At 45.9% G+C, this 12,456-nt stretch overlaps 1 protein-coding gene across 1 annotated transcript in view; it reads left to right on the plus strand.

Annotated features, from left to right (window-relative positions):
• The window catches only part of ITPR1 (inositol 1,4,5-trisphosphate receptor type 1), a 161,653-nt gene that overhangs the window by 34,341 nt on the left and 114,856 nt on the right, over positions 1 to 12,456 (plus strand). The gene's annotated exons all lie outside the window — the stretch shown is intronic.

The following is a 12,456-nucleotide window of genomic DNA, read 5'->3' on the forward strand; positions in this document are numbered from 1 at the left end:
TGTGGAGTATCGTGAGTGCTCTTTAATAAAAAATAATGGATTTGTTCTGCAGATACCTAATGTGCAGTTTGTGTACTTGAATGGAAAAGTAGCAGACTTCTGGGATATTTTCAGTGGGCAAAGAGAAGGCATGGTTGTCACATTTTAAAAGTCCAGAGACTTGGCAGACAAATTTACCTCACTGCTTCCAGTGGCATCCTCTTCAAAAACATCTTTGTAGAATGGGAAATCCATGTGGGAAGTCCCAAGTGCTCCTCCAGATTGAAAAGCTCAGGAAACTGCAGATAATCAGCTTTTCACATCTTTTTCACATAGGTTTGGGGTTGGTTTTTTTTACATAATGTCCATATCTTCAGATGTTTTGAGGGGAGCTTTGTTCTGCTTTTATCATTTATCTTAGAATAAGGTTCAGATATTTCATCAAGACAGTTGGCACTTTCCATGATGGAGCCTTTGGATAACATCGGTTGTCTGGGTTTCATTGGGGATTTGCTGAAATAGTTGTTATTTCTGAATCTATTTTTGAGCATCTCTAATACGAAGGACACTTGCAATCCACACTTCATAGCTTGTGTCTGGTTTATCATGTGGGAGTTGCTGGTTGGATTGAGAGGTTGAGAATCTTGTTTTTTTTCCAAAGGTTGGAGTTGTTGTGGGTAAAAATTACCTGAGGCATCTACAGGTGAGTAACATAGTCCAGTGCTACCTCATGCTGCTGCAATTTTCCTCTGAAGCCATAAATCTGGGAAGCATTGTTTTAAACCTCCTCTGTGGGAGAGCTGGCAGGGGCTGGTGCATTGAGCCCTCCTGGAGCTGAGGGTGCTGAGGGCTGGGTTTTAGGGGCTGGAACCAGCAAGTGGCACCATAAGGGGTGAAGTGGCACCGCTCAGGCGTCACCGCTGGTGAAGTTCTGAGACCTCCCCCTCAATTTACAGCAGAGCCAGAGGGGGCTCCAGGAGCTTTTGGAATGCTCCATCCTGGCTGTAAAACCACCAGGGCTGGGTCCTGTCCCTCTGTGGGACTAAATCTGAGCGTGGCTGCCTGGGCCATGTGTCACCATTTGAGGCTGTCCCAGCACGTCCCCACCAAAGGGTCTCACCTCCTGCTCTGTGGCTCCATCCTGCTCTGCAGACCCACAGCTGGAAATGGTATTATCAAATCTGTGTGATAGAATCGGGGTTTTTTGGTCGCTTCTGCTGTTTCTGAATGCCAGGATGTTGTGCCGAAAAGGAAAATTCATCTGAAACCTGATTAAATTAATTGGAACCCTGAAATCCTGGAAATCAAGGCACAAAACTGATGTAGATCTGGAAGCAGAGACTGGACCACCTGACACAACCAGGAAACAGTTCTAATGCAATTATGATACAATTAATAATTGGAAATAAAGACAGTGATTGAAACAAATGAAGGAAGAGAATGGAAAGGAGCAGACAATGTTAAAAGAAGATTTCAGTTTGTTTTTCTGAACTTGGAAGCTTATTTCTGCTTTGAGGCTACCAACAGAGGTGGTATTTGTGAGCCAAGACAACTCTCTTTGCTGACTCTGGGTGGATGTGAGTGTAGGAGCCTTCAGTGATGCAGCTGGTGTTATTTAATAATTCTCCCAGCCCATCCATCACTTCTGAATCCAGCTTTCTCCCTCACTGATTCATGTGTTATCATTGTGTCAGTAAGGCAGCTTGAAAGATGGCTGAAAACAGTGAAAATACCTAATTATTGTTCTTTGTGGAAAAGGAACTTTTTAAATAGCTGTAGCACAAAGTAGCTTGAATACATTTATTTTCTGTAGACTTTTCAGGCACACAGGAAGGCGTGTCTGGTGGTGACAGTGGTCATGCCTTGAGGGGCAGATGGGCACTGTCCTTTTTGACAATCCAGATGCCTTGGTGCACTGTTGTTGTGGTCCAAGGGCTTTGTTACACTTCCACCACAAGGATTTAATTAAGGAGTAACATTATCAGTGCTGCAGTGATAGGTAAAGGTTTGATCATTGCTTCTCCCCTCCTGTTTTCCAGCTGATTGCACACTGGGAAGGCCTCCCAGCTGTGACTGGCCAAGGCCACACTAATGTGCAGCCTTGCTCATCTCTTTGCAGCTGGTGGTGGGGGGGACTGAGGGCAGTGAAGCTGTTGATTCACACACCTGTGAGAAGGCAATAATTAATAGGCTTTGACATTCAACGACTGGTAAATATTGTGGGTTTGAAGGGAAATCGGGCTAGGAAGCACGTGGTGTTTGGGATAGAGCACAGGTGGATTGATACTTCTGGCTTGGCTTGGGTGGAGAGACTGGGACTGCTCCAGGCAGGGAGAGCAGGTTAGAAAGCCAAATCCTGCAGGAGTAGAGTGCCTGTGGGGCAGGTGAGCCCTGCTTTGGCTGCTGTAGCTGCTGTGACAGAGGGGTGAGAAGCCTCATTATAGTTTCAGCAGAATGTTCTTTTTTTCTGGTTGTTTTTGTCTCCAGGATTTTAGGGAAATAGGGGAGGCATTGTCAGCACCTAAGCCCAGACTTCTTTGCTTTGTAGTTGGACATGGAGTTAAAGAAATGAAACTTGTGGTTTTCTCTGCAGGTGTATTTTAGATCCTTGGTTTATCACATGAAGTTCTGGTGTTCCTGTGGGCTCTTACAGCCTGTTCTCCAGGGAGATACAATCAGCTGTGATAAACCAAAGAGTCAGAGAAGCTGCTCTGTCTGTTGGAAAATAGACAGCAAGTTAGTGGAGTGTTTATTTCTGCAGAAGGCTCACACTGGGAGCATGTATGAAACATCCCGGAGATGGATGATAGCGTGTTCCGCTTCTTTTGCTGGAAGACAGTGAGGTAGTAGAGCAGGCAAAAATAAATTGAATTACATCCATGCATTTAAAAAAGAGAGAAGAAAACAACAACTCAGTTAAAGTTGAAAAAGGATTAGTTTTTCTTTAGTAACTCCGTGTTGTGCTCGTGTGGTAGCACTTCGGCAACCCCGTGGAGCAGGTGAATTGCATCCCTGTGGGACGCGTGGAGCATCCCCAGGATTTGGGAATGTCTTTGCAGGCTCTCAGGTGCTTCAGGTGGTGGCAAGTGCCCCATCAGTGTCTCTCTGACACAATCTCTGGGTGGGTTTGCCTGTTTGCAGCGGCAGCCCTGCATTTACATCCCCGCAGAAGCCCCGAGGACGTGCTGCCGGTGGGATGAGCTCCTCCAGGCCTTGCTGGCGGGCTCTGCTTCCGCTCCCGGCCGCGGAACATTTGTTCTTCCCATCTGCAGTGCAGCCCAGCGGGGCTGGCTGCTTCCCATCGCTGGGATCCAGCTGTCTGCCGTCCCGGATCCAGCGTGGCTCTGCTGCCTTGGCTCCTGGCGCTCACTTCCCTTATTTGGTAACGCACAGCTCTTAAGCTGTTCCTGGAAGGGGCTGTTTTGCTAGTTTAGGGACTATTTTCCACTTTCGTTTTTGATCTCTAAAGCCGTGGATTGTGTTTCAGCAGCGGTGCTGGCACAGCTTAACTCTTAAGTGCTGTCAGACTGGAATACTGTGCTTTTTAGAAGTGCTTGGCTGTTTCACTCTCTGCTGTAACGCTCAGCTTTGCTGCTGCAGAGGCAATATATGGCAGCACTTGTGTTTACGGGGTGTATACACCTTGTCAGCATAACCTGCTTATTAAAATGACTTCCAGAGTGCAGCCTTCAGTGCTAAGATTATGTTCTGGAAGCCAGATTTTAATTAGCTGCATGATTTGTTGGCATTTTCCGTGCTGTGTTCCCAGGAGGGGAAGCAGCGCCCAGCGCCGGAGTGAGCTTGGACAGATTGAGCTGCATCACTTGATAGGCCTCAGCACAGCATCTCTGGGCCCCTGCCAAAAGGACGGGGACTGTTTAAAGTGGAGAGAGGGAGAGGCCTTTGGGAGGTGAAAGACTCAAGCCCAGGAACAGAAAGCAAGGAATAAAACTCCCAGACTGGGAACAGATGTGGGCAGTGGTGTTCTGCTGGGTTTGCCTGGGAATGCAGCACAGTTGGGCAGCAGGGCTCTGTTCAGCTCCAGAGTGGTCCCTGTAGTTAAGGCAGGCCTGGTTTTTTTGCACTTGTCTTTGCTTTGTTAAGCCAGTTTCTGGAAGTCTGAACATCTGTGGCAGCTCACCCCTCCTGGGTGCTGCCATGTCTGCCCACAGTGTTGGTCACAGCTGGCTGTGCTCTGCGAGCTCTGTAGAGGAGACACCAGCTTGGGAATTCACTCAGAACCTGTCAAAGACTGCTCTCATCTGGCTGCATCCAGAGAGGAGGAGGGTGGGCACATGGCAGTGCGATAGGGAAGGATCCATGGTGTGGGAATCGTGCTTAGAAAAGGAGTTGTTGATGCTGTGCTGTGACAAAAAGTGCAGTTGCTGCCTTGGAAAATATATCAAAGGAAACATTGCCAAAAAGCATAGTAATTATTTTTTCCAGTTCTGCTTCCTGGCAGAGCCTCAGGTGAAGTTTCTTGTTCAGTACAGCACCTCGTGCTTCCAGAAAGGTACGGGAGAAAATCCAGGAGGGAAATGGACAGGAACACCACTGAGCAGTCTTACATCTTGGTAGCTGTGGGACAGAGGAGCCTGCAAATACTGCTGGAAGAGGGAGAAGTTCTCTTCTGCGTGTTCATGTGGAGAGGGAAGGAAATCATGGCATGAAGTTGTAAAAATAAATAGGTTAGATACAGAAATAATGGGGTGCTGGAAGGGATCGCTTCAGATGTTACGCAGGAATGGAGCTAATTCTGCCCTTGGAAGGGAGCGATGAGCTGAGGAAGCTCTGCAAGGGGCTGTGAACCTGTATTTGGAATTCTGCAGGAGGCAGAGTGGGTTGGAAGTTCAGGAGGGCAGCACCTGGTGCCGAAGGAAAGAAACAAATAAGCATTTCAGGCAAGAGATCCCAAGTGCTTCATTAATGTAAGAAAAATTGAAGCACTAAATTCAATTCTATTATTTCTTCCATTCTTCCAACCGAGACCTCAATAATATTATCAAATATTTATTTAATGTCCCTACATCTTTTTTTGGCAATGCAGTTTTTCTTTAAGCCAAATCCATTTAAGAGCTGAAAATGGAGCTGCTTTATTGAACAGCTGAAAAATTTGTCCTTTCTCTTGCGTGATGCTGTGGTGGTTCATTCCCTGTGACACGCACACGAAATGTTTTTAAATAGAAGTGACTTTTGTTACACTGTTCAGTTAGCTCTGTCTAATAGCACAACAGTATTCTTTCCATGCTGGTCAACACTGACGCTTCCAGAGGGGGTTTGAAATTTGATCTTCCTTGTTCTTCCTGTGCTCAGACCGTCCAAGCTTTCCCTGCCTCCTGCCCCCACTTCCTGCCCCGTTTTCAGCAGGAACTTTAATCCGGAAAAGCAGGAGCAAGTGAAGAAGCAAATATGAGAATGAAATCTGAGGGGTGAGCAGCCAAAATTAAATGAAATTTGGCCAGCAAATAAATCTGCTTTGGTTTACTGCCGGGGTAAAATGTAGACTGAAAAGACCCAAAGATATTGAGGAGGGAATGTTGCAGGGTTCCTGTCCTGAGAATTGTGTTGGTGTCTCACAGGGAGATTTGTCATGGAAACTATGAAAAGAGAGAGAGGGAATGGCTTCCTGGGTCAAGGATCCAGCTCTCAGGCTGGGAGAAAGGCTAGAGCCACAACAATTTACTTAAAATTGCTTCTGCAACTCGTATGACATTAGTTTGCTGAATTTCCTTCATATAAAGTACAAATCCTTCTCCTTGTGTGTAAAAATTGATTTTCAATGCCTGTGAGGGAGAGAAAGGGATGGCCTTTCAATTTGTCCAGGTGGCCTCTTGTTCAGGGTTTCTTTTCAGGCTGGACCAGAGATGCAACTGAGCTAAGACAGCAGAAACACTCTCTGGGACCAGCAGCTTCCTTGGCATCCTGGGTTAACTCGCATCAACATGTGCAGCTGTAAATCCCTTGCTTGAGGTTTTTTCCTTCTCTTTTTCCCTCTCCTCGACATGAAGAGGCTTTTTCCCAACTTCTATCTGTTATTAGCCAGGAGCCATCAGAGTGCTTTGACGATTTCTAAAGAGATTATTCTTTATGTAGCTTCTCTTGGTCGCAGTTATCCATCGTGTCCATAAATGAGGCTGTTCCTTAATGCTTCCAGGGATATGTGGTGCATTCACTGTGTCCTTAACAGCTTTCTCTGAGGGAATTGGCTCTGTTTTGTCATCCCAGCTCTCTTGTAGCCAGCGTTGCCCATCCAGGGACACGTTATCTATTGTGATGACAAGGAGAGGAATGGTTTCCTTGCTTCTTTAGCCTGAATGGATGTCAAATGGGATATGTTGTAGTTAAATCAGTGGGGTTTAGGGTTTTTTTTCCTTTCTGCTTGTGCTGCTCTCCCTTCTGGCTCTGTGTTTTCACGCAGCATCTTCCCTCAGTACCAGAGATAGAAAAAAGCATCTGGTCTTTCCTGCAAATGTTTCCTTTTGGAACTGCCTGTATATCCAGTGTCTAAATATTTCTCTCTTTTTGAGTAGCAGTTTTCTTTTTGAAGGAGACCAAAGAGGTTACGTGTAGAAATAAAACAAACACTGGTGTGTTCTGAACTCTTTGAAACACAAGGTGTTTACTTAAAGGTGCATTTCTCAGGTCAGTATTTTGGTCGGTTTTTGGGTGCTTTGCTGCTGTTGTGCTCGTGGGGGTGCCTGGGGGGTGAGTTGTCTGTGCTTTGGTTCTTAGCTTACCCTGAGATGTGACAGCATGTCCGGAGCCTCAGGAGATGAATCCCTGCAGGTGAGGAGTGAGGGGTTTGCTCTTCCTTGCTGCAGTCAAGTTTTCCTCTTGGGTTTCTGCTGAGGGAAAAGCCAGGTTGGACGGGGTTTGGAGCAACTGGGTCTGTGGAAGGTGTCCCTGCCCATGGAGTGGGGGTGAAACTGGAGGAGCTTCCAGGTCCCTTCCAGAACCCAAACCCTTCTGTGATTCCATTACTCTAATGACAACCTTATCCCACAGCACATTTCAATAAATCTAAAATGCTGTGTTTATTTTTGTGAAGTCACAGTGTTGGGTGCAGGCATATGCTAGTTAGTTATGTGGTCAAAAAGCCATTGCTTTTTAATTAATGCTTCATTGCTGAATATGTAGCTTTAGCAGATGTTGATATTCAGTGTCCAGCTCTCAGGTATAAAATTTTTCTCTCTCTGAAGTCTCTGTTCAGTCTTCTCCCTTGGCTTTGATGCCTCAGCTCCAACTTAATAACAATTACATTATTTCCTGTGTTGTTACAGCTTGAACAAATGAAGCAGTAATTCCCATTGGTAGGGCTTTGCATAAATGAATATAATAGCAAGAGGGTGGTTACCCTTGTGTCTTGCAGATAGGAATTGAGGGTGGTTATTTTAACACAAAAATTAAAATATATTTAGATCACAAATCGTGCACACTCTCAATTTAAATGTTGGTTGCAAGGGTGATTTTCCCCCCTTTATTCTGCTTAAAAAGCAAAGCATTGAAAGCCCTTGAAACACAAGATGCAGCAGCACAAAGCAGGGAGGTAACAGACGTCACCACAGCAGAAACCTCTAATAAATTTTGTCATGTAATTAGTGCAGGGTTTGAATCCTGAGTGATTGGGCTGCTTTGCAGAGGGATGTGATTGCTACGAGGTCTTTGGGCCTGGAATAGAATCCCAGAATGGTTTGGACTGGAAGGGACATTAGAGCTCCTCCAATCCCACCCCTGCCATGGCAGGGACACCTTCCACCATCCCAGGCTGCTCCAAGCCCCAATGTCCAGCCTGGCCTTGGGCACTGCCAGGGATCCAGGGGCAGCCCCAGCTTTTTCTGTTCCATACCAATGCCCTGCTCACCTGTGCTTCAGTGTCCCCACGTGTGGAATGGCAGAACTGTTGGCAACACAAGGCTGGAATTCAGTTGAGTTCTTCTGCCAGGTTAAATGTGCAGGGTCCGGGTTTGGTTTCTTGCTGGGGTGGAGCTGTGGATGGAGCTCCTTTGGGAGCTCAGGGTGAGTGCTGCTGCATCCTGACAAAATCCCTGTTCTGAACTGAGCTGCTGTGCTCCCAGCAAAGCTCGATCACTGCAAGTTGAAAATGAAAGGATGTCTTCTCATCACATAGAGAGTCATTTCAGTAGGATAAGGTTCTTTTTTTCTCCTTCTTCATGGAAATGCAGGAATGATTAATAATCAACACATTTCTGTAGCTGCTTTTGTTCTATATTCTTTGAACCTCTTAGGCTGTCATCTATTAATTTTAAATCTCAGAAGGAACAAGTATAGAAATAGATGATGGAGTAATCCAGGCGTTTCTGAAAAGGTGAAACTTGTCTGTGATTGAATATGTGCATTTTGTATTATTCTCTGAGTCTCCTGTGTGAAAATACTGCCTTTGAGCACAAGAGAGGTCTTCATTTTGTCTTTAAATAAACTCCTCATCTTGTGGAGTGTTACCATCCTTGTGAGTGTATTAAAGCTGTGCAATTTTGTAAATATAAAGTCAACAACTTCTATTTACAGTATTTCCATCATTGCCAGCTATGTTACTTCTTCATTACAGCTATTCTTCCATATTTAAAATAAAAAGGAAAAATATTATCTGTGTATTTATTCTCTCCTGTGAGCAGGCTTTGGCCTTGGGAAAATATCAGGTATCTAAGTATAGAAAAAGTCTGAAGAGAAACTGCTAAATTTCAGCAGGGAATTGCTGGTTTTCTTTTAATTTTAGTTTTGCTGTGCAAAAATGAGTTTGGTTTTTTCCAAGTAATGAAGAAACAGCTGTGTTGGTGTTAAATATTCAGTGGATTTGTAAGTGACTTATTTAAAGATCTTCATCTTTATAGATTTCCCTCATTTGAAAGCGCCCTAAAGTATGATTTTTGTGAGGGGGAGTAATTTCTCTTGCTTCTTACCTTTCTCCAGTTGGCATTTTGGAGAGTCTGGGTTTAAAACCCGAAATAACGACACACCTTTTTGTTGCCAGCAAAGTATTTGATTCCTGCTCTCTCCAACTGCAGAAAAGTTGGTGAAGACCTTCTTCTAAGTGCTTAAAATAGGCAGTGGAGATTTGGAAAAAATGATGAGTGGTGGATTGCACAACCAGCCTGGCTGGAGCTGAAACTGCTTCCAGATCATTCTGGAATGGGCACGCTGGAGAAGGGCAGAGGGAGGAAAATGGGCTGGGGCTTTCCAAACAGAGCTGAGCTCTGACAGGACCAGGATGGCAGCTGAAGGAGCTACAAAAAAGATAGGGAGGGACTATTTACAGGGACAGGACACAGGGAATGGCTTCCCACTGCCAGAGGGCAGGGTAGGATGGGATATTGGGATGAAATCCTTCCCTGGGACAGTGGGCAGGCCCTGGCACAGGGTGCCCAGAGCAGCTGGGGCTGCCCCTGGATCCCTGGCAGTGCCCAAGGCCAGGCTGGACACTGGGGCTTGGAGCAGCCTGGGACAGTGGAAGGTGCCCCTGCCCATGGCAGGGGTGGAACTGGATGAACATTGAGGTCCCTTCCAGTCCAAAACGTTCCATGATTCCATGAATCTTTGCCATTGCCTGGTGGTGCTTTGGGTGTCAGCAGTGCCTGTTCAGGAGCTTTCTGAGCTGTCCTCCTAGACCAAGGGTAGAATTAACATAATGGCATCACTTAATGCCCCAAATGGTGGGAAAAACCTCTGAAGGGGAGGCTGGAATTGCCTGGGAATGTTTGACTTGTGTATTTCTCGGCAATTTTGTGTGAAAGAAGGTGATGATGTTTTGGGTGGGCTCTGAAATACTCCCTTCTCCATAGCATTCCAGCCTCTCTAACCTTGGTATTTGCAATTTTGGACAAGTTTTGCATTATATTTTCAAGTAATCTTATTAATGTACTCCCTAAATGTGACTTAAATTCCCATGTGATGGACTCCTGTGTAAGAAAAAGAAAAAGCTCAGTCTTTGTCAGGTTTTTCATTGTGCTATGAGAGCAGAAATTGGGCATTTGAGATGGGGCTGCTTGGGCTTGGGCTGGAGGGAAGGGTTGGAAGTTTGGGATCTGTGCCTGGTTGGAAAGGAGCGTGGTGTAACTGAGAAGGGAATGAAAAATGAAGAAGAGAAAACAGAAAGAATGGGGTAGAAGGAATTGGCAGTTGGAATAACGGTGCTGGCAAGTTTCCCTCTTCCTTGAACCCCAAAATACTCTGGAACACGGGAGTTTCTAGCATTCCCAGGATCCTTGCTTTTGACGACTCCTCTGTGCTGCCGGTGCAGGCAGAGGGTAACCAATCCTTGCTGTGATATTTCGGGGAGCTGCAGGTGGCAGAGGCCCACGTGGGCTGCGTGTCCCACCAGGGAGAGCATTCATCTCTCACGTGGTGCCGCTGCAGCCGTGCTCGGCCTCGCTTTATCCCGTGCAGAGCAGCCGCTGACGGAAGAGCAGGATTTAGCTTGGAAGCGTTGAAATGCACATTTAATACGTGCCCGTGGAGCATTCAGCATCCTGCTGGGGTAGTGTAGGATTATGCAATCCCTTTTTCCTGCAGGACCTTTGTTGGGTGTTCAGGCTTGATGTATCATCGTTTCATCAACAGTGACGTAGTATTTTATTTTTATACTTCTTCATTGTGCAGTTCTGCCATTTTTCACCGTATATCGTGAAGATCTGAAAGGAAAATGCATTCCTTCCTGGTTAATATTCAACAAACAGTCTATAAAAAGATGTCGTTACTGTGCAGTAATTGCTTTATTTATCACCTTTCCTCTGTGGCTAAAGCTGCTGGAATCACTGAACGGAGCAGGGAGCTGATGGTTTGCTGCTTTGGCTTCATTTTTAAGTTTTGGCTTTGGATTTTGGGCTCCTGTTGTAGAAATAGACCTAAATTCTGTAGGGATGGTGTCTGATACGAGTGGCTTTATCTTGCACAGTCATCAGGACTGTGGGTTGCAGATCAATGACCATGATGGGACTCAGCCAGCACATCCTTGGCTTTGTAAACATCCAAGGCCACGGGGTCTGGAGATTTAAAGTCTTCTGGTCATAAAGTTCATGTAGTTTGACCTGTGGTGAAATACATTTGGTGGCCATACGAAGGTGAATAAGGTAAAGTTGAACTTCTCAACCACTTCAGAAATAGATTTCATAGCAGAAATACTAAAAAAAAAAATATATTGGGTGCTTTTCGTTGTTTGTTTTAGATCTGTAGCTTTGTTACTGGGGAGAAAACCCAAGAAAAACATGTTATGTTTTCCTTTCTTGCACTGGACAAGGTCAAACACACTTGTAGCCCTCTGTGGGTGCTTTAGGCAGGAGAGGGGGTTACTTGCAGTTAACAGTTTGGAAGTTAAGCTTAACTTGACAACTTTCTTGACTGAAAAGGATGGAAAGAAGTGCACTGTGACTAAATCTAGCATACAATTAATTCTTCTCTGCAGTTCTGTGTGTTAATTGCTGTCATTGTGTGAACTGATGGTTTAAGCAAAAATAGAAAATTTTATAACTGGTGTGTTGCTTACAATGCGGAGCCTTAGCTTGAAGTGCCAGCCCGCAGTGGCTTTTTGAATCTCTGCTGTGCTGTCAATCGCTGTGAATCATCCTGGTGGAAATGAAAAAGATGGTGAAGAGCACAAACCTGGAAAGTGTGGTTTGCACTTTTGCTGGTGGTTCAGCAGCCCCAGGCTGGCAGTGTGGATGGAAGTGGAGCCGAGTGTTTCTGCAGAGATGCAGTTCAGCCTCCTTCCTCGTGCCCTGAGCTCTGTCCTTCCCCGGTGTCGCTGTGTCGAAGGGCCCCGGTGCCATCCCCAGCTCCTGCCGAATCTGTTGCTGGTGTCCCGGGCTGCTAAACCGGGGTGGAATGGGATTGTCTCCGAGGTCCTTCCAACCCAAACCATTCTGGGATTCTTTGCCCTTCTGTGAAAGGTTTTGATGTTGCCGGGTGTGCTCTGGGGATGGATTGGAGGAAAGGCGTGACAAGAGTGAAGGTGTCAATCTCAAATGGCATCCAGAGGTGAAATTACCAAGGTCTGTCTCAGCCCCTTCAACTTCAGCCTCTGGCAGAGCTGCCATGACTTACCTCTGGTGTGGGGTTTCTCCCTTCTTGCATGCAGAGTGCCCATGAACAAGCAGCTCTGCTTTTCAGGCAGGGAGGATAAACCAGGTGGGTCTCTCCTCACCTTGGTGCCTCCCGAATTGTGGTGCTTGCCTGTAGGGATACCCCAGGAGCCTGGAGAAAGGCTGTGTGCACGAGGAGCCTGAACCTTGCATCTGCTCTGTTGCCAGAGAGGCTGGGAACAGCCTCCTGGCTCTTCTGGCACTTTGTTTGAACTTCTGAGCTGCTACTTTAGGCGCTGCCTTTGAATAGCTGAATTTATTTTTTTGCGTGTTCCGTTGCTTAGCGACGAGAGGAGGAAAAACAGTCACTGCAGCTCATGTGGGTTTATTACTGATAAGTTAGCATCTCTAATACAGAAATGTATTTTTAATAAGACTAATGAGC

The sequence above is a fragment of the Aphelocoma coerulescens genome, chromosome 12 (assembly GCF_041296385.1).
Source record: "Aphelocoma coerulescens isolate FSJ_1873_10779 chromosome 12, UR_Acoe_1.0, whole genome shotgun sequence".
NCBI classification, from domain to species: domain Eukaryota; kingdom Metazoa; phylum Chordata; class Aves; order Passeriformes; family Corvidae; genus Aphelocoma; species Aphelocoma coerulescens.